Below are 24,305 nucleotides of genomic sequence, written 5' to 3' on the forward strand. Positions count from 1 at the left end.
GACTTTTCTTGAAATTCTATACGAAGAACATTTTATGAAGCTATTTTTTGCTCATTGATTCCAACTTATAGCATTACTTGTGATATTTCTCTGAAAACGAGAAATCAATTCAAAGTCGACTATTGTCTGACTTCGAGATAAATACTTGAAAGACCAAAATGAACATAGATTTATTTCTACTCATCTAAATTCAAATCATCTAAATGTGACACAATCGAGTTTGTCGTCCAAAGAATATCATCGAAATTTATTTTATTCCACAAATATTTAGTTTATATGCATGATTCATTGAAATGTTCTATTTTGCATTATAAATTTTTTCACTATATATGGGCACAAGCAAAGCTATCTAGTTTTCAAGTTCATGCCTTCAACCATGCCTTCAAGCTGGTAAGCATTTTGCGAGTGCACTTTGTTCCAGAGAAATATATATATATGTATATATATATATATATATATATATATATATATAAGCAACACGATATCCAGAGGTGATGTAGTACGAGCGTTTCAAGCGGCTCCATTTAATTGAACAATGCAATCATTACATTAATTTAAATGCAGAGCTATCCTCAGTTGCATAAATAAATAGAATTAATTTAAACAGTCGGACACATTTGTATAATTTTACTTAAATCCTCTTAGAGGGTAAGAAGACAAAGTCCATGCTGCTTTCACATATATATTACATTTCTAAATCTCTCATATATATATATATATATATATATATATATATATATATATATATATATATATATATATCTACGTGTATGTGTATCTGTATGTGTGCACACTAATGCCGAATAGTAAAGATCAATGTGTCAACTCCGCATTTGTGGATAAATATTCTTTATCAGTGGGTTAATAAGTCGAGCAATGGTTTCATGTAAGTAGGGATCGCTTTACAATTTTAAAACCTGCCAAAAAGGGATATTAGTCCTCGTTTCCATTTAGAATGAGAATAAACAACATTACACTAGCCTGTGCAGAATAACAGAATAGATAAATATACAAATCATGCGAGGTAACTTATAAATCTGCCTTATCCTGGGATTTGTAAGGCGGCGAGCTGGCAGAAGCGTTAGCACGCCGGGCGAAAGGCTTAGCGGCATTTCGTCTGTCTTTACGTTCTGAGTTCAAATTCCGCTGTGATCGACTTTCCCTTTCATCCTTTCGGGGTCGATAAATTAAGTACCAGTTGCATACTGGTGTTGATCTAATCGACTGGCCCCCTCCCCCAAAATTTCGGGTCTTGTGCTTAGAGTAGAAAAGATTATCCTGTGATTTTTGCAAGGAACAGCGTTCACCATGCATTGATTAATCCTATCATATGTATATTCATCTATTTCGAAATCGTGTATGCCCTGTGTACTTACTCATCGGAAATAGAGACAAGTACCAACGTTCTCATGTGGCATGCTTGAAAATCGTAAAGAGATTCCGCTTCACATAAAACCATTGGCAGCCTTCTTAAGCCACATATAGCGTACATATACATGTATGTGTGCCAGTGCGAGTGTATGTGTGTGTGTTGTTTGTGTGTGTGTGTGTGTGTGTGTGTGGTTCTGCGAGAGAAAGAGAAAAGTGACATTTACAGAGAAAAAAAACTGAAACAGAGAAAAGGAAAAATATAAATTGATAACACTCTCGTCATCGACATTCCACATTTAAATGTCATATATTCCAAATGGGAATAAACGATTTCAAATACCATGATACACTGAAAATAAATTATTCTTTCAATAATTGACTTTTTAATTTTGTTATAACTTTAAAATATTTAGATTCAATACTCAGTAAATTTAACTGTTTGTTTTTTTGTTTATTTAATTTTTGAATACGACATATTTCTAAAATTAACAGTGTATATAATCTTTCCTACTCTAGGCACGAAGTCCGAAATTTTGGGGGAGGTGGCCAGTTGATTAGATTGACTCCAGTACGCAACTGGTACTTAATTTATCGACTCCGAAAGGAAGAAAGGTAAAGTCGACCTCGGTGGAATTTGAACTCAGAACTTAAAGACAGGCGAAATACCAATTTCTTTATTGCCCACAGGGGGCCAAACACAGAAATGGACAAAACAACTGATTGGGATCAGTAATACGTTATGATTTTACATAAAATATGAATATAAAAATTATATAAAATATAAAAACATCGAATGAAATTAACAATACAGAGACAACACAAATGTAGCGATGATCAGGCCACGCTCCGAACCCACAAGCCCCGATCTATCGCTGGTACCTTCTTTTGTTCTTCTTTTATTGCGGACCCATAACGTTGGGTGCATAATTGCAGCCAGCCTGATTATCTTGCCACAACTGAATCTCAGTCTGAGAACGAACAGCCTGCCTTCTGGATCAGAAAAAAAAAACAACTTCATCTCGGCTACCCGGTTTCTTTTTAACAGGACCAACACCCCACCCCCACCTCTCGCCCGACTCGGAGAAACGTATTTCTCATAGCCCTTCAGGAGAGGGAGCAGGTCTCTTGGCCCCTTCACCTGGGTTTCCGTTGCAACAATCGCATCCAATTTTCTTGACCTCATGTCATTTAGGAAGCTCCCTTGCTTCCAGCTAGACATCAGGTCACGAACATTTACACAACCAATGTGAATAGACATTACTTACATATTTAATCCGGAGTGTCCACCTTTTCTTAACATAGGTGTCGGAGGTGGCAAGTCTTGAAAAATGGATTGATTAAAATCCGATCTCATCAACAATACCGACTTTCTAGACATGCATAGTATTCTTGGTCGAAACTTACTTCATGACTATGTAAATTATTTCTTTAGTACGCTTGTGCACCATGTTGTGGATCGTGTATTTGTGTGTTAAAGTATGCCTATTAGGGAATATCTACGGGATATATATATATATATATATATATATATATATATATATATATATATATATATATAAAAGATAATAAGAGTGAAAAAACTACAGAAGGCTTGTGTTACTTGGTTAAAGTATATATTTAAATTATGTCAGAAAAATGTTAGAAAAATGTTATAAAATCTTTTTGGTATATAAACATTGTATTTTGAGAAATAACCGGTTTCGTGTTGTCTTTTCAAATTTCTCTACTTCATTGCGTCGTGTTTATATACCAAAAAGGTTTTCTAACATTTTTCTAACATTTTTCTAACATTTTTCTGACATAATTTAAATATATACTTTAACCAAGTAACACAAGCCTTCTGTAGTTTTTTCACTCTTATTATCTTTTATACATCCAACCACGTGCTTTCACATACCAACTTTCTCACCTATATATATATATATATATACATACATATATATACACACACATATATATACACACACATATATATACACACACACACACACACACATATATATATATATATATATATATATATATATATATATATATATATATATATATATATATATATATATATATATATATATATATATGAATATATAAGTATGAGTGTTTGTTTTGTCTATATATGTGTGTTTGCTTGTGTTTGTATATATATTATGAGAGATGCCTTGAAAACATTGTGCATGAATGAGTGAGAGAGAAGATATGAAAAAGACTGTAGTATCGAGTAAAACAGAATTAGACGAGAAGAATTGGCAATTTTTCGGAATCTCGCACAAATACACGTATTCATCTGCAACTATATTTCAGCTTACAGACTCTCTCTATTTTTTTTCTTCCTTCATCTCCGTTTTACTACGAGAGAATCTCTGACTCGAGCTCGAGAGTTCTATGTCCTTGCCTTGTGCCACTTTGCCTCTTGATGTGGCGTCGATATTTCGTAAAGATTTATTGAGAAACAGTGACAAATTTTCATAACAAATATACCAACGTTGGTATATATTTTTTTATATATAGGTATATATTGGTACGTGGCATGCATCTCTTTGTGTAGATTTATACATATACACACAATATTTGTATGTGTACGACTCTCTCTCTCTCTCTCTCTCTCTCTCTCTCTCTCTCTCTCTCTCCCTGTATATATATATATATACATATAGACTCTTACATACATACATATGTATATGTATTCATTCAGGTTTCTATTGAGGGAGAGAGTAAGTACAAATGTGTAATATATGTCATAGAGTATAAGATTTATTTATTGAAATCATTTTTTTTTTTTTGTGTGAATAACGTAAATAGAGTCAGCGAACATATGTAGTAACTGGGGCTGGAGGTGGGATGCTATGAATGGATGTTTCAGAAAAATATGCTGTAAGATCATTGTGGCATTTAGACTGACAGCAACATCAGAACACACACATCTCGTTGGTTAAGCAAGTTATCTTAATAACTCGCAAACAATGTGATTCAGGAAACGAAACTTCTCAGCATTGAATAAGAAATGTGATTCCCTGATTACCATGAAAGACTGATAACTGAAAGTTAAGTGTAAAACAAATTAATTAATTTGATTATAGAATAATATGGGATAAGTTGAAATGAAATAAGATAGCTAATAATACAATAAGGTAATGGTGGAAGTAATTGAGTAACACAAATAGTGGTAGTGAGTACATTTATCAACTGCGGGAGTTATGGAGGTTGTTACACGTGGAAAAGAAAATTTATCTAACTGCAGCATGTTAACACCCTGAGCTCCTCCACGCTCATTCCATTCTATGTTGCTTTGTTTTTTCAATATCATATATTCCATAAGGCGGTGAGCTGGCAGAAATGCTTAGCAGAAATGCGCCGGGCGAAATGCTTAGCAGTATTTCATCTGTCTTTACGTTCTCAGTTCAAATTCCGCCGAGATTGACTTTACTTTTCATCCTTTCGGGCTCGAGAAATTAAATACTAGTTGCGTACTGGGGTCGATCTAACCTACTGCGCCCCCTTCCCCAAAATGTTGGGCCTTGTGCCTAGAGCAGAAAAGAATATTATATATCCTTTTGCTCGTTGCTTTGATTTGTCACTCTTTCTCTACCATTTATTGATGAATAATTTTCATTAATAATGCATTAGTAATTACGCAACTAACTATTTACTTAAGTACCTATCTTTTCGCGTAATGTATTTACTTAATTATTACATTATTCAATTATCCCTTTTGTTCGATATGTATTCATTGAATTAACTAAATTATTCGTAATTCATCTCATCGCTATACATTTAAGTAAAGTCCTGTAGCAGCCACCCATAGCCATCACACCATTCACAAACAATTCACAGAGATATTAATTCTTTAGACGGTATTTGAACTATTCATTGCACTTCATTTTACTATCTTTTATTGCATCTCATAATAGTCTATATCCTAAACATTTATTTGACTGGCTGCTTTCACTTATTTGATTTTGATCTAGGAATTAGTTCCCTTGATCAAATACTTTTAATTTTTTGCTCCGGAATCACGTGATATTTAACGAATTAACAATCATTTCCATTATAGGCAAAAGACCTGAAATTCCAGGTGAGTTGTGTAGTCAATTATAGCTACCCCAGTGTTCAACTAGTACTTATTTTATTAAAAGGACCTCGGTAGAATTTTAAATCAGAACAGAAAGACGGAGGAAACGGCAGGAGGCATTTTGCCCGGCATGTTAACGATTCTACCCGCTCGGCGCCTTATTCACCGTATTAATAATGGTTTCATATTTTGGCTCAAGGCAGGCAATTTTATTGGATCCACTGGTCAACTGATACCTGTTTTATCGATGCGAAAGGCTAACAAAGCAAAGTCAAAGTCGGCAGAACTTGAACTCAAAACGTGAATAGGGACGAAACGTATCTAAGCATTTTTTCCGGCGTAATAACAATTCTGTCAGGTCGCTGTCTTAATGAACGTTATTAATAAGGATTTCAAATTTTTGGCACAAGGCCAGCAAGTTCAGGGGGAGGGGGTTAGTCGATAATATCGACCCCAGTACTCAGCTGGTACTTATTTTCTCGACCCCGAGAGTAAGAAAGGCAAAGTTGACCTTGTCGGAATTTGAACTCAGAATTTAAAGTATTGATAATCTTTTCTACTCTTGGCACGAGGCACGAAGTGTTTGGGGTGGGACCAGTCGATTAGATCGACTCCAGTACGCAATTGGTACTTAATTTATCGACCCCGAAAGGATGAAAGGCAAAGTGGACCTTGTCAGAATTTGAACTCAGAATTTAACGTATGAATAATGCGAGTATTTGTTTTGCTCATGGGATGCGTGAGTTCTTCCAATAATTTTGTATACATATTCATTGTTGTTTTTGTCCGCTTGAATCTCTAATAAATTTTCTTACATGCTCGAACTCACGTATAAGGTTTTATAACATCGACCAGATAATACGCACGCGCGTGTGTGTGAGTGTGTGATGTGTTAGTATGCAATCGTGTACGAGAATGCGAGCGTTGGTGAGATCATCATGTGTATTCGTATATACTTCGATGCAAATATAAGTATTTAGAATGCGATTTTAATATTAATGCCGTTAACTTTTTTTTTTTCTGTTCCAACTTTCTAGTTCAAGTACGGACTTTGTTAAGTGTTTACAGGAAAAAACTTAACGTGTATATATAAGTGACTTGATGTTAGATGTATGTGAGTGCGACTTACGTATATGAATTTCTGTTGTATGTCTCAAACACTTACCATATTTTCAAACGAATTTATTATTTTACACAATGTACAAAGATGTTATAACTTCTTCACTCTAGCGGAGTTTTACCGGACGACTTGATACTTGGAAGAGATCCTGCAATAGTTGAAATGTTAAGTGCAAAATTGACATTTTCTAAAACCATTGCTTTTACGCTTTTCACTAAATTTTATTTTGGAGTGGCCCCTTCACATATTCGCTTATTATGACAGCATTTCACAGTGGGTGACCTCTCATAGTTACCTGCCAACTATGTTAGCTATCGACTGCCAGTATTTCTCATTTCACAATATCTACATTATCCTCTGATTAAACGGCTGTTTTCAGACTTCGTTTGTTACATTATTGCGTAATATACGCATTCATATTACAAAAGCACATATGATATGTGTTTTATGTGATACATGTGCGTGTGTGCGTGAGTGTGTTTGTGGGTGTACCAATTGTACCTATATACATATGTATATATATATATATATATATATATATATATATATATATATATATATATATAACATAATTAAGGGATCAGCAACAGTTGCTTCACCACATACCGAAGTTCAGAAATAGCAGCTAAAATGCTGAGACTCCAACAGATAGCATTACTTGTAATTCACAAAGGCAAAACAAGAAGAAAAAACAACGAAAACTAACCAGTCGAAGTTAATCATAGACGCGTTTCTGGCTTAGGAGCGATAAACACTCCATTTCCTCATCAGTATGATATTCTAGTTGCAAATTCGACGGTGCTAGCAATTGTGCATGCATGACCGAGTGAACATCATGCATCGGCACAACTTGAAAACACCTCCGAACCTACATAGGCCAGCCAGTCCATTATCCCTCCTCAAGAAATTACCATGTGCGTCACAAGCAATACCGCAGAAAATCTGCGGTTTACTAACAGGGAGTGAATAATTATTACAATTAAACGGGTAAAGGTTTATCAATTGCTAAAATGCTGAGACTCCAACAGATAGCATTACTTGATAAACCTTTACCCTTTTAATTGTAATAAATATATATATATATATATATACCCAAGTGACTTCTATTATAGCCTTAGGTCAACCAAAGTCTTCTGAGCGGGTTTGGTAAACGGAAACTAAAAGAAGCCTATCGCATATATATACGATATGCGGTTGTGCGTGTGCGTGTGTATCTTTGTGTCTGTGTTTGACTGCACCACCGCTTGAAAATCGGAGCTAGAGCTTTTATGTTCCGTAGCCGAGCGGTTCGTCAAAAGAAACCGATAGAATAAGTACCAGGCTTAAAAGATAGAAGTACTCGATAAGATTAGTTCGATATGTTAATGATGATTGTTGGTAGTAGAACAAAATGTTTTAATCGATCATCATTCATTCAGTTCCCATGGTGCCTTGTGGCACTTGAAGCGACAACAAGATCATTCCACCTTCTAACACTGAAAGCGTCTAATCGATGATAGCATATGACTAATAATTATTATTAGTTAATTACATACAGAAATTTAAGGTAAAATATAAAAAAAGAAAGGTAATAATTTTTAGAAAATATGAAAGTTTTCAACGACGGACGTCTTTTCGACCTGGATTCTCTAAGCAGTTAATGTAAAAAGAGATGGAAGAAGAAGAAGAAGAAGAAGAAGAAGAAGAAGAAGAAGAAGAAGAAGAAGAAGAAGAAGAAGAAGAAGAAGAAGAAGAAGAAGAAGAAGAAGAAGAAGAGAGACAGACAGACACGCACAGACAGAAAGTGAAACATGTTTATGAAGGGAGTAAAAATCAATGAAAGGGCTTGTAGATAACCAGTTAAAATATTGATACACTAGAATACTTTAAAAATGAGAGCCAATAGTACCAATATAGCTAAAGTTTTATGCAAATTAGAATAATGTATGGTAGGCAAATTCATTATGTAAAAAATAGGCAATGGGTCAAGACTCAAAATGTGAAGACTTGGCGATAACTGAAGGAAATGACAAATAGAAGTAAAAACTTGTAATAAAATTTTTACCTTTAATAAAAGCTAATATTTTCAAAATCTAAATATTCTATTTGAAATTTTATCCTCAGCTGCAATATTTTAAGTAAAAATTTTCTTTTTCCGTACTTTACCAGATATAATAAGTTGTCTTAAACTTTTCCAAGTGTAATATCAGGTCATCCCATAAGTTCTGTCCGATTTTATTTTTTTTTAAATTGAATGAAATTTAATAGTATTTTACAATGTCTAATGGAATTAAAAATTATTTTTATGCATTTGTGTACATTTAAACAAATTAAATATTATTTTACTGAATAATAGAATTAAAATTTATTTGATTAAAACCTTTTCTAATATGGAAGTATCCAAAGAGCATTTAAGGCACATAATGCTTTATGAGTACAAAAAAGAAAACTCTGCAGCCGAAGCGACTCGAAACATACACTCAGTTTGTGGGAAAGAATGCTTGAATGAAAGAACTTGCCCAAGATGGTTTGCAAAATTCCGAAGTGGAGATTTTAGCCTTGAAGATGGAAAAGGACGTCCAGTTGAGTTTGATGATAACCTCCTTGAGGTGTTACTTGAAGAAAATCCTGCATTATCAGTTGAAGAATTGGCAATAAAGCTTAGTTCAAACCATACAACTGTTCATTGTCATCTTCAACAACTTGGAAAGGTTCCTAAACTTGGAAAAATGGGTGCCTCATGAATTGTCCGAAAGCAACGCAAATCCCGAGTCGACATCTGCTCTTCTCTCCATTTTCACGAACTCATTTCACCCTTTTTGGATAGAGTTGTGACTGGTGACGAAAAATGGATCTTCTATCGAAATGTTAAACGTCCAACCAAGAAGGGAACTTCATGGGAAAAAGGTTCTTCTCTTTATCTGGTGGGATTGCAAAAGACTAATTCACTTTGAATTATTACCACCTCATGCAATAATCAATGCTTAAGTCTACTGTGAGCAATTAGAGCGTTTGAACGAAGCTTTGAAGAAAAAAAGACCTGCTTTAGTAAATCGAAAAGGAGTGATGTTTCATTAGGACAACACGTGACCCCACACTGCAAAGATCACATCACAGAAGATCGAAGAGCTTGGTTGGGAAACAATTCCTCATCCACCTTTTTCTCCCGACCATGCTCCTTCAGACTACCATTTGTTTCGTAGTTTACAGAATCATTTGATGGACATAACTTTCGCAAGCCAGGAGGAGGTCAAAACTGACATTTCAGAGTTCTTTGCTTTGAAACCAAAAGAGTTTTACAGACATGGGATTAAAAAGCTTGTAAATAGATGGAAGGAAGTCATAGATAATCAGCGAAAGTGCATTGATGATTAAATTTCAATTAAATATGACACTTCATCACTTGTCCTCTTTATTCAAAATTCGGACAGAACTTATGGGATGACCTGATAACTTACCCTGTAATTTTCCAGGTTTATAATCTTAAAAATATTATTTCTCTTGCTCACATTTTTCCATGTAATATACATATGTATGAGTATGTTTGTGTGCGTACACATGTATATGCATACACACACATGCACACGCACACAAACACATACATACATACATACGTACATACATACATATATATATATATATACACAGGTTGCTTCACCACATACCGAAGTTCAGAAATAGCAGCTAAAAAATGCTGAAACTCCAACAGTTACCCGCAACTCACATAGGCAAAACAAGAAGAAAAATAACGAACTAAACTAGCCATAGTTAATCATAGACATGTTTCTGGTTTAGGAGAATAAAAAACTCTTCATTACCTCATCGGAGTTTCAGCACTTTTTAGCTGATATTTCTGAACTTCGGTATGTGGTGAAGCAACCTGTTGCTGATCCCTTAACTTTGTTTATAAATGTATAAGAACTTTTAAATAAGTTCCAAACCGATAATGGTGCTTACATACCGAAGGGCTTGGTAAAAATTATTAATTATTAATTTATTAATAAATTGATAATCCTTTACCCTTTTAATTGTAATAAATTATATATATATATATATATATATATATATATATATATATATATATATACATATATATATGCCTTGCAATGTGTTAGTGAGTCCCACATTGTGACACTTTCAGCAAGGATGTTCTCCTAGACCCTCGGACAGACCAAAGCCTTGTGAATGGATAGACAGAAACTGAAAGAAACCCGTCGGATATGTGTGTGTGTGTGTGTGTTTTCTGTTAGTGTTTATCCTGCACCACCCACCACTTCCTGATAACCGGTGTTGGTGTGCTTACGATCCTCTAACTTGGATAGAATAAGTACCAACCTGAAAACAATAAAGTACCAAAAGAAATAATAAATTATTAAAAATTAGATACGTTTACACAGGCGAAAAAAAATTCTTCAGGGTGGTGCTCCAGCATGACCGCAGTCAAATTACTGTAACAAGTAAAAGAAATGAAAAAAAGATATTTTTTTTATATATTCCAATAATATTTTCCTCCTTCCTCCCCACAACCACAGGAAATGCTCTGCATAGCTTCTCTCCCTTAAACTAATTATTATCATCATTATTATTATTATTATTATTATTTTATGTTTGACTTTTGTTTTGCATTTGTACAAGTTGGATCCAAGTCTCACCCAGAGACCTCAAGAGACAACAAGTTAGAAGTTCATGTAGGTGTTATGCCTAGGGTACCATATATTTGGATTTGTACAGTTTTGTTCAAGTGAATGTTTAAGAAACCATAAGAAAATTATGTTTGCTTTAAAATTTGAGATCACATAGACAGTATTTTACGTAGGATATGGGCAGTTCCCATGAGCACTATCTTTTGGACTTCAGCCATTTTGGGGTTTCCTGGTATCTGAGCTAGGTAGTAATCAGCCCGTTTCGCTGTCATTCCCAGGGCACCTATTTGAGATACTCTGTAGGCGCAAGCAGACTGCACATGGAGACAACATGATCGATGGTCTCATTTTGTTGTTGGCATATACGACATAATGGGGAGCTGCCGTTCTTTAATATGTTGGCCTGGTAGTTCTTTGTAGGTAGGCATTGATCTTGGGCTGCTATGATAAACCCCTCTGTTTCTGATTTCAATCCAGAGGCCATTAACCATTGGTGGGTAAGGGCTTTGTCAATATCTGCATTATTCGCTCTCTTTGGGTATTTGCCATTGAGAGGTTTTCCATGCCATTTTTCAGTCATAATAGCTAAGGCAGCAATTTTAGCACGGGTTTTCAAGCGCTTAGCTTTTTCTGTAGGTGTTTCTAGTTCGTCTAATTCTTGAATTTGTTGCAATTGGAATTCACTTAGATATTCCTTTGCCTGTTTTGTTACTGAGTAAGATGCTTTCTTGCTTTCATATTTTAAGACAAGTTTTAGCATCCAGTCCTCAGAGTTTTTCATATAGGTGTCTAGGCCAATTGTGGCTACCTTCATTGATAATGCCAGCTGTAGTAGTCCTCGACCTCCCTCTTTTCTTGGCAGATAAAGACGTTCTATATCTGCCTTAGGGTGGTGCATTCTATGCATTGTCAACAGTTTTCGTATTTTTCTGTCAACATTACATATTTCAGTAATTGACGAGTTAACGATGTTGAAACTGTAAGTCACGACTGGTATGGCTAGAGCATTGATCGCTTCGATCCTGTTTCTCGCGTTCAGCTCTGTCTTCAGTATTGCTCTCACCCTGCGATAACATTCTCTTCTGATCCTTTCCCTCATCACTGAGTGCTTGATATTGTCCCCTTCAATTACCCCTAGGTATTTGTAGCTCTCCGCTGGTTCTAACTCTTTTATGACATTTTGCTGGTCAAGGTTCACATTAGATGTATTTGTCATTTTTCCTTTGATAAAGATAGCTTTTGCACATTTATCAAGGCCAAATTGCATCCTGATGTCATCACTGAATTGTTTAACAATCGCTAGTAGGCCTTTGAGTTGTTGGTCATTTTTTGCAAAGAGCTTTAAATCATCCATGTAAATGAGATGATTTATATTTTTATCAAATATTTTATAACCATACTGTGCATCATTGAGCAATTTTGAGAGCGGTATTAGGGCTAGACAGAAGAGGAGTGGTGATAGTGAGTCACCCTGGAAAATGCCACATGAAATTCTTACATCTCCAGCATTTAGAGATTCATTGTCATTGTTCAACATCAGTGTGGTTCTCCATGATCTCATACTTACAGATAAAAAGTTTCGCAGAGTAGGAGCTATTTTATACATTTCCAGACATTTCCTAATCCAGCTATGTGGTAGGCTATCAAAGGCCTTTTTATAGTCTATCCAGGCTATTGACAAGTTTTTGTGTCGCTTGTGACAATCTTCTAAGATCATCTTATTGATGAGTAGCTGATCTTTACAACCATAAGATCCACGTTTACATCCCTTTTGCTCATTAGGGAATATGCTACTTTCTATTAAAAAACTATAGGTGTACTCGGTTAGGACAGATGTTAGCGTCTTATACATTGTTGTTAAGCAGGTTATGGGGCGATAATTTTTTGGTTCGTTTGTTTCCTCATTTTTTGGAAGCAGGAATGTTAAACCATTAACTAGCCAAGAGGGCATCAAACTAGGGTTTTGCAAAACATCGTTGTAAAGTTTTGTTAGCAGTTCATGGCTTTCTGGGAAGGCATTCAACCAGAAGTTAGGAATTTTATCCTTTCCTGGAGACTTCCATTTGCTTGACCTCCTGAGAGCAGATCTTATATCTTCTACCCTGACCCCCTCCCACTTTTGCTCCTCTAAGGAGTCTAGGTCTGTAGCTATTCTATCAATCCAAGGGGCCTTTTCATTGTGTGTTTTATCTTCTGCCCAGATTTTATTCCAAAATTCTTGCACTTCTTCTTTTGATGGGACAGACTTTATTGTTACTGGTGTTTTCCCTATCTTCCTGTAGAAATTTTTGGGGTTATTTTTGAACATGTTATTATCTCGGAAGAATTTAACACGCTTTTCATACCTTGCTATGCGGGCAGCTTTAGCACATACCTTTTGCTTGATGGTTTCTATGGTGGCATCAATGTCAACTATGGTTTTCATGTTATATTTTTTCTTTTTTTTTTTTTTTTTTTTTATTATTATCATTATTATTATTATTATTATTATTATTATGATTATGATTATTATTATTATTATTATTATTATTATTGAGTGAGAGAGCAGTGCATGCCATCAAAGTGACACTGGGGTAAAATATACAAAGCCCATTATACCCATCATGACTACCCGTCTGATAAGGGTACACCAGGCACGTGCATCACAGCCATATGTGCGCAACATGGTGATCTCATATCAAGATAAACAGCACATGACCTTGCAGGTGGGGGCCCTGTTAGAATTTTCTTCAGGTCGAGTAGCCCATCCCGCTCAAATGGTCCCTGAATATGGTTTGTTTAACGATGTTGAACAAAACACCCATGTTTCCGAAGGTGAATTATTCAAACCCAAAAGAATTCCTCTCAACACATGGCTATGATGCTCCCCCACTACTTCTGCTGGTGATCAGAGATGCACATATCGTCAGCCACCAAGGGACATGCTCAACTGGTTAAGGTCAAACAACTGACAAGCAAATCTGTGGTATTAAGCAGAATATTTACTGTAGCCCATCTTTTTATACCAAGACAAAACAATGTACATGATAACGCTTCCAATCAGTTAAGACCAGAAGCCATGAGAGCCACTGCCCGGTACTGCATCCGGGCATTTATTATTATTATTATTATTATTATTATTATTATTATTATTATTATTATTATTATTATTATTATTGAGTGAGTGAGAGAGCAGTGCATGCCATCAAAGTGACACTGGGGTAAAATATACGAAGCCCATTATACCCATCATGACTACCCGTCTGATAAGGGTACATTATTATTATCATTATTATTCACTAGTCTTATTTTTATCACGTGCTTTCACTGCACTACCAAGCATGCCTTATATTAATTTGTTGATTACTGATTCGAAATGACCATCAACTTCTAAAAGTGCGTTGATATTAAATTCGAAGCATTTTGTTTCCAGCTCAACTAGACAGATTCCACGGTTGAGCAGATGCATGAACTAATTTTATCAATACGTTTCTAGGATTAGTGTAAAGTAAATAGATATACAGCACCAAACTCTTGTTTTTATTGTGAAGCTGTTTATATCTGTATTAGTAGTTAGAATAATGAATCTGAAACTCTCCTGATTGTTCAAGTGAGCCATGTTTAATAGGATACATAAGCTTAAAGTACACTTTCTCAATAGGCTAGCAAAATATGCCAAACTTTAAGTATATGCTATCAACAACGTATTCTACATCATATTAAGATAATACTTTGACCAAATACAATAATCGATGTATGAAACAAACCACAAAAATTACTGTATCCACGACCCACAAGCATAGGTGTGCATATGAGCTCCTTTCCAAATTCATACACACGCATAGTCTCTGTCTCTCGCTCTCTCTCTCTCTCTCTCTCTCTCAGACACATATATGCACACTCAGATAGGCACACACACATACACACACACACATATACAAACGTAGAATAACAAATATCTTTACTAACACACGCAAAACGAACCTACCATGTAGAAACACACACACAAGATATTTGCGTGATTGTAATTCTGTTAAAAGGGAACACAAAACCTTAGATATTGTAAATACCTAGTATATAGGATTATGGTTCTAGATTACTGCGTTCCTTTACTCAGAGCTTCATATTGTCTTCGTTGGATATTCCCGGATGAGGCTGACTGGTTGCATGGGGGCTGCTCTCAGTCGGCGTAAAAACTTCAGTTGAGGGACTATTGACTTCTGGGGTTGTCTTGTGTAAAGTGTGGAGGTGTACGAGCTTCTAGTTTTGTGGGTGTTTATATTTGTTTGATCTGGTCCGAGTGGTTCACTTAACTCAGAGGAGAAAACATGCCTTCATTAGCAGACAAATTATTTTTTAAATCTTGGTTAAGTTGTTGTTTCGGTACGCGTAGATTATTTTTCATCATCACTGAAGCTACAGAATTTAAAGCAGATGGTGCTACATTTTGCTGCAGTGTAGTGACAACCAGATGACATTCAAGTTTTCAAATTCTATAAGATTTATCTATAACGCTGTCTTATAGCTTAAGTTTCACTCTTAACAGCTATACTAACGTAACTTGCTATATGATAGAGTGGTATGTATTTTTCTTGAAACTGACTATGTAGTTTGGTAAATCAATATTGATACAACACTCCCTCATTCTTTCAACTGACCCTCGATATTATTTGGTTTCTGTACTGGAAAATAATGTATTCCTCTACCAGGAAAGAAAAAAAACACGCTATATCTTTTATTCTTTTCTAGGCACAAGGCCCGATATTTTGGGGGAGGGGACCAGTCAATTAGATTGACCCCAGTACGCAACTGGTACTTAATTTATCGACCCCGAAAGGACGAAAGGCAAAGTCGACCTCGGCCGAATTTGAACTCAGAACGTGATATATCTTTGATTTATCCTCTTTAAGCAAAATGCCATTTTGATGTTTGCATTTTAGGCTCTATTCTTCCTAGTATATATTTTTGAAAGCTCAGAACAAGAGAAAAAAAACATCAGGTTGAACCGACGCTTGAGCATGACTGTACAATCCAAATATCTGCTACTGATCAACATTAAACAATATTCTCCAACGAGCCACAAATACACTAAGTCTTCAATAAAACAGCGTATATATAATTTATAGCTTACTCATTTGATAGCGAGAAGCAATAAACTAAACTGCGCAACTCGCAACACGTCCACTTCCCCACCACAGTATGCAGCTGCGACAGCACAACATCCTGAGATCTAAAAACAAGGTGATAACAAATGCACTAATGCATCCGAAGACAGTATTGTAAATAATTATATAGTACACATTGAAAATACTTTCAAATGCATAATAACATATATCGACCTTTTGCAATACAGACAATGGAAATACACCTTGCTGTTACGATAAATCTATAATTTTGATTTTCGAATAGATAATTTGTCAATAGTCAGCTTTCATTGTTTATATCATTCAATCAGATTAAGAATTGGGTAGTAGTTTTCTATATTATTATTTATAGGTATTGTTTAACCTCATGACCTCTATAAACGAGTAGATCTATAATCAAAAGCATTTCACATGTTATCATATCTTCCTTTTTCAGACGTCGTGTACAATTTCCAGATTGTATCTTGGACTATACATGCCAGTGACATATTTTAAAACGGTAGGCTGTAATTTAGGGATGTTTGGGTGTAATCTTGACAAGCGCCAAGGTAGAAGTTCATTTGTTTACTTGTGCACTTATGTTTGCCAGAGACTCGTAACTGCCGTCACGTGAGTCCCTGAGCTTACGGTTCTATCATCTAAATTATACATAGGGTTTCTCTTAATCAAAGAATTAAATATCAGCATATTTCGCGTTTCTTCTATTATCATTGTATATCACTTTATATTTTTCATTTTATTGTGGTTTATTTATCGTTGTTTTCCTTACTTCGTATTGAGTTGAATTCTTTCGAGTTTACATATTTTTAATCCAGGAGTATATAACATTGAACTCTGTTGTTTATCTTTCTAAATTTTTTCAGTCAACCCATACATAGATGCATAAATACGTACATACATACATACATACATACATATACATATATATACATATATATATATATATATATATATATATATATATATATATATATATATATATATATATATATATATATATATATATGAAATGGAACAAAAATGCAATAGAGTACAATAAAACATTCGGACAGATAGCCGATACAAAGGCAGACAGGAGAAACAACAATTAGAATTAGAAGGACAGGCAAAAAAGAGGGGTCATACGTGGCCTTCTTTCCTCAGTCAAGTATACTAGAAGTCCTTACTGTTTCGGGCAATTACATTTCAGATAGTTCCATCACATACAATAGGAATACAAAATACAAAATGGCTGATAGTTAGCAAGGTGAGACACGCATAAGAAAGAAGGAAACAAAGGACCACTGATGAGGTCACAGAAGTGTGACGAAAGAACTCTGGCCGAAATAAGATTAAGATTAATGTAATATAAAGCTGAAGCAAATTAACACCAAATATACAGTGCGTGTGTTTTTATTGGCTAAACTGGCAATATGACCATCCCCAAGTACAACAATATATATATATATATATATATATATATATATATATATATATATATATATATATATATATATATATATAATATATATATATATATAATATATATATATATATATATATTTATTTATATATTTATTTATTTATGTATATATATTTATTTATATATATATGTATGTATGTATATATGTATAGGTTTATATACATGGACGTGGGATCACAGAAGTTCCTAAAACACAACTGATAGAAAGACTGAATGTAATTGAATATAATATTCGATAAAGCATTGAAGAATGTGTTATCGGGTATATGGAAATAACTCAGGAACATTACATATTGTCCAACGCTGACAAAAGAGAAATCGTTAATATGTGCTGGTGCCTATTCTAATAGAATGATATTTATTCCACTGTGAGTAACAGTATGAATCGTGTCTAAGTATTTCAGTGAACATCCACTTTTCACCAGGCGAATTTTACTGGTTATATTATTAGTTGGCAACGGAATAAATTATGTGTATACATTTTTTATCTGTTCTGCTTTATTTTTCACGTCTTTTCGTATTTTTTTTTACTTACATTAAGCTATCAAATTACTTCTTTAATAAATATATGGTGTTCGATCGTAGCATTCTTTTTCAATACCTATTTTACAGAATGCATCGATTATGTTGCCTGCCTGAACTACAACTACATGCATTGAGAAAATGCTGTTCAATTAGTCATTTATGGAGTATAGGTGAGTAAAATGAACCGAATGGCAGATGTTGTTACGTATCCGTCTTCTACAAATTGGAATGTTCAACTTTACAACATTTCCTAGTGACAAACGTACCAATATGAAGATTTATACAAGTGCATTTTGCCGAAAAATATTCTGGTAAATCTTGACTTATTTATTCAAACAGCAAAAGAATTATACCTATGGGGAAACTTTTCAAATATAATTAAATATGTTTAGCTGTATTTTATTTTGTTTTTGCCTTTATTTTTGTTATATTTATTTTCTGTATTGCGTTGATATAAAATTAGATGAGACCAGGCATCTACAACGTACTTTCATATAATCAATGATATGATTGCTTAACGACATTCAGTAAAAAAAATGTATGAAACAAACTGCGTTATCAGTTATATATTTGGATCGGAAATAAAGCAAATTTTAATTATTGCTAGAAAGACCCTGAAGCAACATAGGTTCCTGTATAATTATTAGCAGCATCCATTATATATACTTGCAAAAAAAGTTCACATTTCATAAAATTCTATATTGAAATATATTGTAAAACACAATATATAATTAAAATGTTATTCGTAGGTAATAGTATTCACTTACTCAGTTCCTTCGTTACATGCTTTACAGAAATCTTCCAAAATTAATTGCCTTAATCGCAATTTATTTATCACTATTGATACATTTTCAATGCAGAAATTAAGTCTTGTAAGAAGATATTGTCGATTCAGTCGACCACTACATGCTATTTGTAGAAGTTTTAGCTATTTGTACTTGGGTTGGAGAAAAGGATTTCGTCCATACTAAACGATCGATGCGGTTGATTATAAACTTCTACATCTGTCACTTAAAGCTTTTAAGATAAGCATAGCTGTTTTCTAAACATAATATAAAATTTAGCAATATATCCCAATATACACACATCAAGCGAACAGGCACCGCTGCATACGTATATCGTATGGCAATGAACTTGCATCCATTTGTAAATTAAGCGTTTCTAGAAACGTGTCCTTACCAATGCCTAGATTACAAGTAATATAAATCATCTTGCAAGGCCACATCAGTAGTTATAGAAATAAATCCAACATATTCTATGTAAAAGCTAGTCTGAACAGCTTCTGTAACGAACATATCTTTATCATAATATTTCGGTTTCTTTAACACTGATAAATTCACATTGATCAGTTAGTGAACCTATATGAATATTTACTCAAGCTTTCTTATTCAAAGATACCCATCAAATTATGATCAGCGCCACAGGATTTTAAGAATAGGAAAAGCCCTGTCAAATTTAATATAGTTTCCAACGACAGTTTGGACGTGATATGAGATCGGCTTTTATGCCTTTCAAAGGGGATATTGACAATTTGATAATATGAATAGACTATCGACGGCTTACGTCTTCTGTTTTGTTCGTTTACTTTCGTCCCCGCATTTTGGTGCAACGTTATGTATATATAATTTAAAAGAGCATCAAAGACGGGATTGGGAGCTACTGGTTATAGAAGTTGCGTGTCACAAGACGCCTTTTCCATCAACGTTTTCCACACTCTAGTGTATGCACTGCATTTCTTTCAGTTACTGCAAGTCCCTATTCAAATGTTTGATTTCAAGTTGCAGGCTTTATATGATCAAACAGATCTAGCATATCCATGGTGTTCATTTTTTCCGAGAGTTCTATAGTGTAAGAGTCAACACCTACTGTGGGTAAATGATTAACTCAACACCGCAGGAGTGAAACTAAACGCAATTGCTTCTTTGTTGCAATTATGCATTGTTGAATTTCCATGCCTATCGTTTACGATAATAATCTGGAACCTGTTCTAGCAGACATTCCTGTGTTCAGTTGCAGAATCAATAGAAATAGTAAATTCTTTCATGCTACCCTGTGTAGCTTTGTGCCTAGTTTCCCACTGCAGTTATTAACTATCTTTATTTAGCCTTAACGAATAGTAAAACCTTAGCTCCTTCTTTCGGGAACAATATTTCCCACAGACCATACTGGATCCACTTTCTAAGCGTATTGGAATTCCGATATTATGTTCATAACCACTGCCGCATTGATATAGGTGACTAATACTGATCTAGTATGAACTGAAACTGTATACATTGCTATGTTATAAGAACTTAGTAGCTGCTACTTTTGCTGTTGAAATATAAGTTAATACAGAAAATATACAGTTGGAAGATAATGATAATATATAAGCATTTAATGTATTCACTAAGATAATTAGATAGCCATTTTTTTTTCAGTTGCAGTGCCTTGTTATTTCATTAAATACCCATGTTGATGAGGTCACAGAGAGCTTTATTTGCAGTGATTTCTTGATCAGACGATGGTGTTTTCAATCAATTGAAATATCTCGATTGGGGCAATTTTCAAATCACTAACAACTGTCGCTTGCATAAATTGATGCGTTGAAAAGATTGCAAAGCAGTCACCATGTCAAAACTCCTTATATTCTGAACTCGTTTCAATGTTACTTTGGAGTCAAAATTAAATACAAATTTGAGACGTCATTCAGTACTCACTGAGAAAAAGTATGCATTGTAGAAAATGATAAGTTTTCCGTAAAAGAAATATCATTTATAGGCAGGCTACGTCGGCAGAGTAACGTTATTTACAAGTCTAGTCACTTTAATATGTACAAATGCAAATAGGGTTTATCTTTCATTCAGAAACGGTCTACACCATACAACTCAATTATCAAAAAATTAGGCCTCCATCACAGTGGTGAAAGCTGAACAAATGAAGAAACTTTTACTCAAAAGTACTCCATTAGTCGTTCAGATGTTCCAGCGACTATCACAATAGTAAATTAGAGAGCATTCACAATCTTACCAAAAGTAAAGTAACATCCGGGACTGCAACAGTTAAGCACACATTTTATTATAATTACTATTATAGACATTTTCTAAAGTAAGTGTTTCACAAATAAATCATTTAGTTTTAAATATAATTAGGATTATTCTCTAATTTATGCATAAGTAACTCTATATATATCTTGAAATCTCTTTATAAACAACCTAGAGGAATGTGTATCCGGTTCGAATCTCAGTGTATATCACTTCATTTGCGTGCCATGTTGTTTTTTAACTTTGTAGGTCCATACTTTTCTCGAATTTATTATGTATGCTGCATCATAACCGTAGTAATGAACGGTGGAATCTGTCCCTTGAACCCAAGTAAACCTCATAGGCATCTGATTATGCTAATAATACAAATTAGTCGCATGCAGCAACATTTAATATGTGCAGAAACCTAAATACAAATGTCGTTCTTACCGTCTAGAATACGAAGCTTTATTTTCACATTTTGAACAATAGCACTCTATCCGATGTGGTCAATAACACTTCAGCTGGCTCTACTACCATCAAATAAGGACATTTAAATGCTATAATATTAGAATATACAATGCAACCGCTCCTTTCAGAACGTTATGATGGATCAATGAGAACTAATGCTTTTGTCTTTCTTTAAGCAGCTTGGACTACGTCACGTTTCAGACAGTTTGGTTTTCAACATTATACTCTGTGATGTACTCGCAATTTTTGGCGTCACCTAAATTCTAAAATCATCCAGATTGCAAATAATAATAATGCTCATATAACTGAAGTATAACATCTGCAGAGGTTAGATGTCCGCCAAAGGCGACAGAAATTAATTAGTAGAAACATATTTAAGCGTGATAAATGCAATTATGCAACACATCAGCTTCATCATGAGGCTGAATAAAACAGCCGCAAGAATGTTTATTTTCCTTTTCTAATACTAAATTGATTATTGTCCGACATTCACAAAAACGCAGGAAGACCAAAGTGAAAATCCATTTGGTATTTCGGTTCGTTCACGGATAACTTGGGGCGAAACATCAACAAAACTATTATATTGGTTTTCATTCAACAAATAAATTGTTTCAATACATTAATTTTATATATTATTAAATATCATTCTCTTTGTTAAGCTTTATATTTGGTCTCTTTTGGTAGAGGGGGAGAGTTATACACATCTTGTATTTATGCTTCATAGCTTTTTATATTTAAAATATATTAAAACTGGTTCTAATATGTTAGTGATGAGGACACTGCGCTATACATTATAAGTTATTGACCATGATTGACCGCTAACTCCAAAGGTTTTTCTATTCTCTCTCTGTTTATTTTCTCATGTTCCTTTCTGTTGAAGAGCGTAGGCTCGAAATATAAAAGACTTTCTCACCTTCCCGAGCTTCAAACCTGGTTGTTGTTTATGCACATGTCTCCGACTTTAGTTTTTCTGTAAATTTCAACAATAGGTTATAAGTATACTGGTATTCTAAGAAATAATTTACATGTAACCGATAATAACATCATCTAGAAAACTAGGATTCTGACAGTGTTTAGTATCACTTGTTGATGTTGATACTGCATTCGTCTTATCGACCATGTCTTGCATGGTGGAAAATTGTATACTTTTCAATCTCGCCACCTTTATATGTACATCTACTTCACAGTTATAATGCCAACACACATATTCTATGGCTTTATTTCACAGTAGCTTTCTTTTTTTCGGGCTGTGAAATTTCATTAGCAAAACAACGTGCTTCTTTATTCAATTCTGTGAAACCATGTAAGGCATGATAAGATTTCTAGGTGCTTAATTGATTAATTTAGAGAAGTAACGAAGTTTATGGTATATAGAAATTATCAGAAGTTTCACTTTCTATTTTTTATTTCGGCTTTATTCTTATTAATAGAATCAGATATTTGGTGGGAACAAACTGAAATGGATAAGGTTCTTTGTAGTGTTAGTTGAATGGAATTCTTTATGATGTAATTAGATTTGTACCGAACCATATAGTTTTTAATGGAAATATTGAACTATCCACGAATATCATAAAAAATATATTCTGCACAAATATAAGATTGTTCTCTTTGAATCTGATTGAATTTCGAAAATACAATAAAAATAAGAATTAGAATATTTATATTAAAATATATTACAACTTGAAAAGTTTTAATATATATATATATATATATATATATATATATATATATATATATATATATATATATATATAATCACACATGTGAATGCATTTTTACAGATCTGTCTGCAGCCATTCAATTCACTAGACTTAGTGTTTAATATTGGACATATATGGTCCGTTATACATTCCTAAGTGTATATTCATTGCTTCTGTGCGTGTGCGTGTGTGTGTGTGTGTGTGTGCAGGTGGGGGCAATTCACACTGCGACCTATTTCGGATTAGAGATTCTATCTATTTTCATTCAAATCACTAATTTATTTCAGCATTCTACTTTGCTCCTGCACGAATGTCGGTGTTCTCTACTCTCTCTGTTATTTGGCAGGACTAATCCAATATGGTCGTATTATTAACATCAAAAAGTAAAGAAGAAAATACAGATGGGTGGCGTGTGAACTGGCCGAGTTCGAAATATACATACACGCGGGTACACACATACGTACGTAGATATGTACACGCATAGATGCATGCATATACGCTGATACGCACACATATACCTACATACACACACATATACATGTATACACACACACACATAAATATACGAAATTTGTACGGAAAGTAAGGAAAAGACAGAACATAACTTTTTTAATTAACTGCTATTGTACCTCAGAGTGCACATATTGAAAAAGAGAGTAACCTTTTCACTAAAGGAACTCTCTTCCTGTTATTTTTCATTGACAGTTGTCGGGAAATTTCTTCTTCACCAAGCCCAATCTCTGTTCTCCTAATCCCCCCCCCCCCGATTATAACTACATGGGTTATTATGCATGAGATACGTCTGAGAAAGACACCACTCGCTCCACCAGCAACAGTAAGGCC

General features: G+C 34.2%; 1 protein-coding gene across 8 annotated transcripts in view; it reads left to right on the top strand.

Annotated features, from left to right (window-relative positions):
- LOC106867627 (dopamine receptor 2) overlaps positions 1-24,305 on the top strand; it is a 443,190-nt gene that overhangs the window by 353,632 nt on the left and 65,253 nt on the right. Inside the window, exon 4 of one of the 8 annotated variants that reach the window (XM_089340618.1) lies at positions 18,380-18,462. The exons of 6 other annotated variants lie outside the window; for them this stretch is intronic. The gene's annotated coding sequence lies outside the window, so the exon portion shown is untranslated. Of the gene's footprint in view, positions 1-18,379; positions 18,463-18,487; positions 18,604-24,305 lie in introns of those variants that run through there. One more of the 8 variants, XM_089340650.1, reaches the window with a different exon arrangement.

The sequence above is a fragment of the Octopus bimaculoides genome, chromosome 2 (genome assembly GCF_046866305.1).
Source record: "Octopus bimaculoides isolate indiv1 chromosome 2, ASM4686630v1, whole genome shotgun sequence".
Lineage (NCBI taxonomy): Eukaryota > Metazoa > Mollusca > Cephalopoda > Octopoda > Octopodidae > Octopus > Octopus bimaculoides.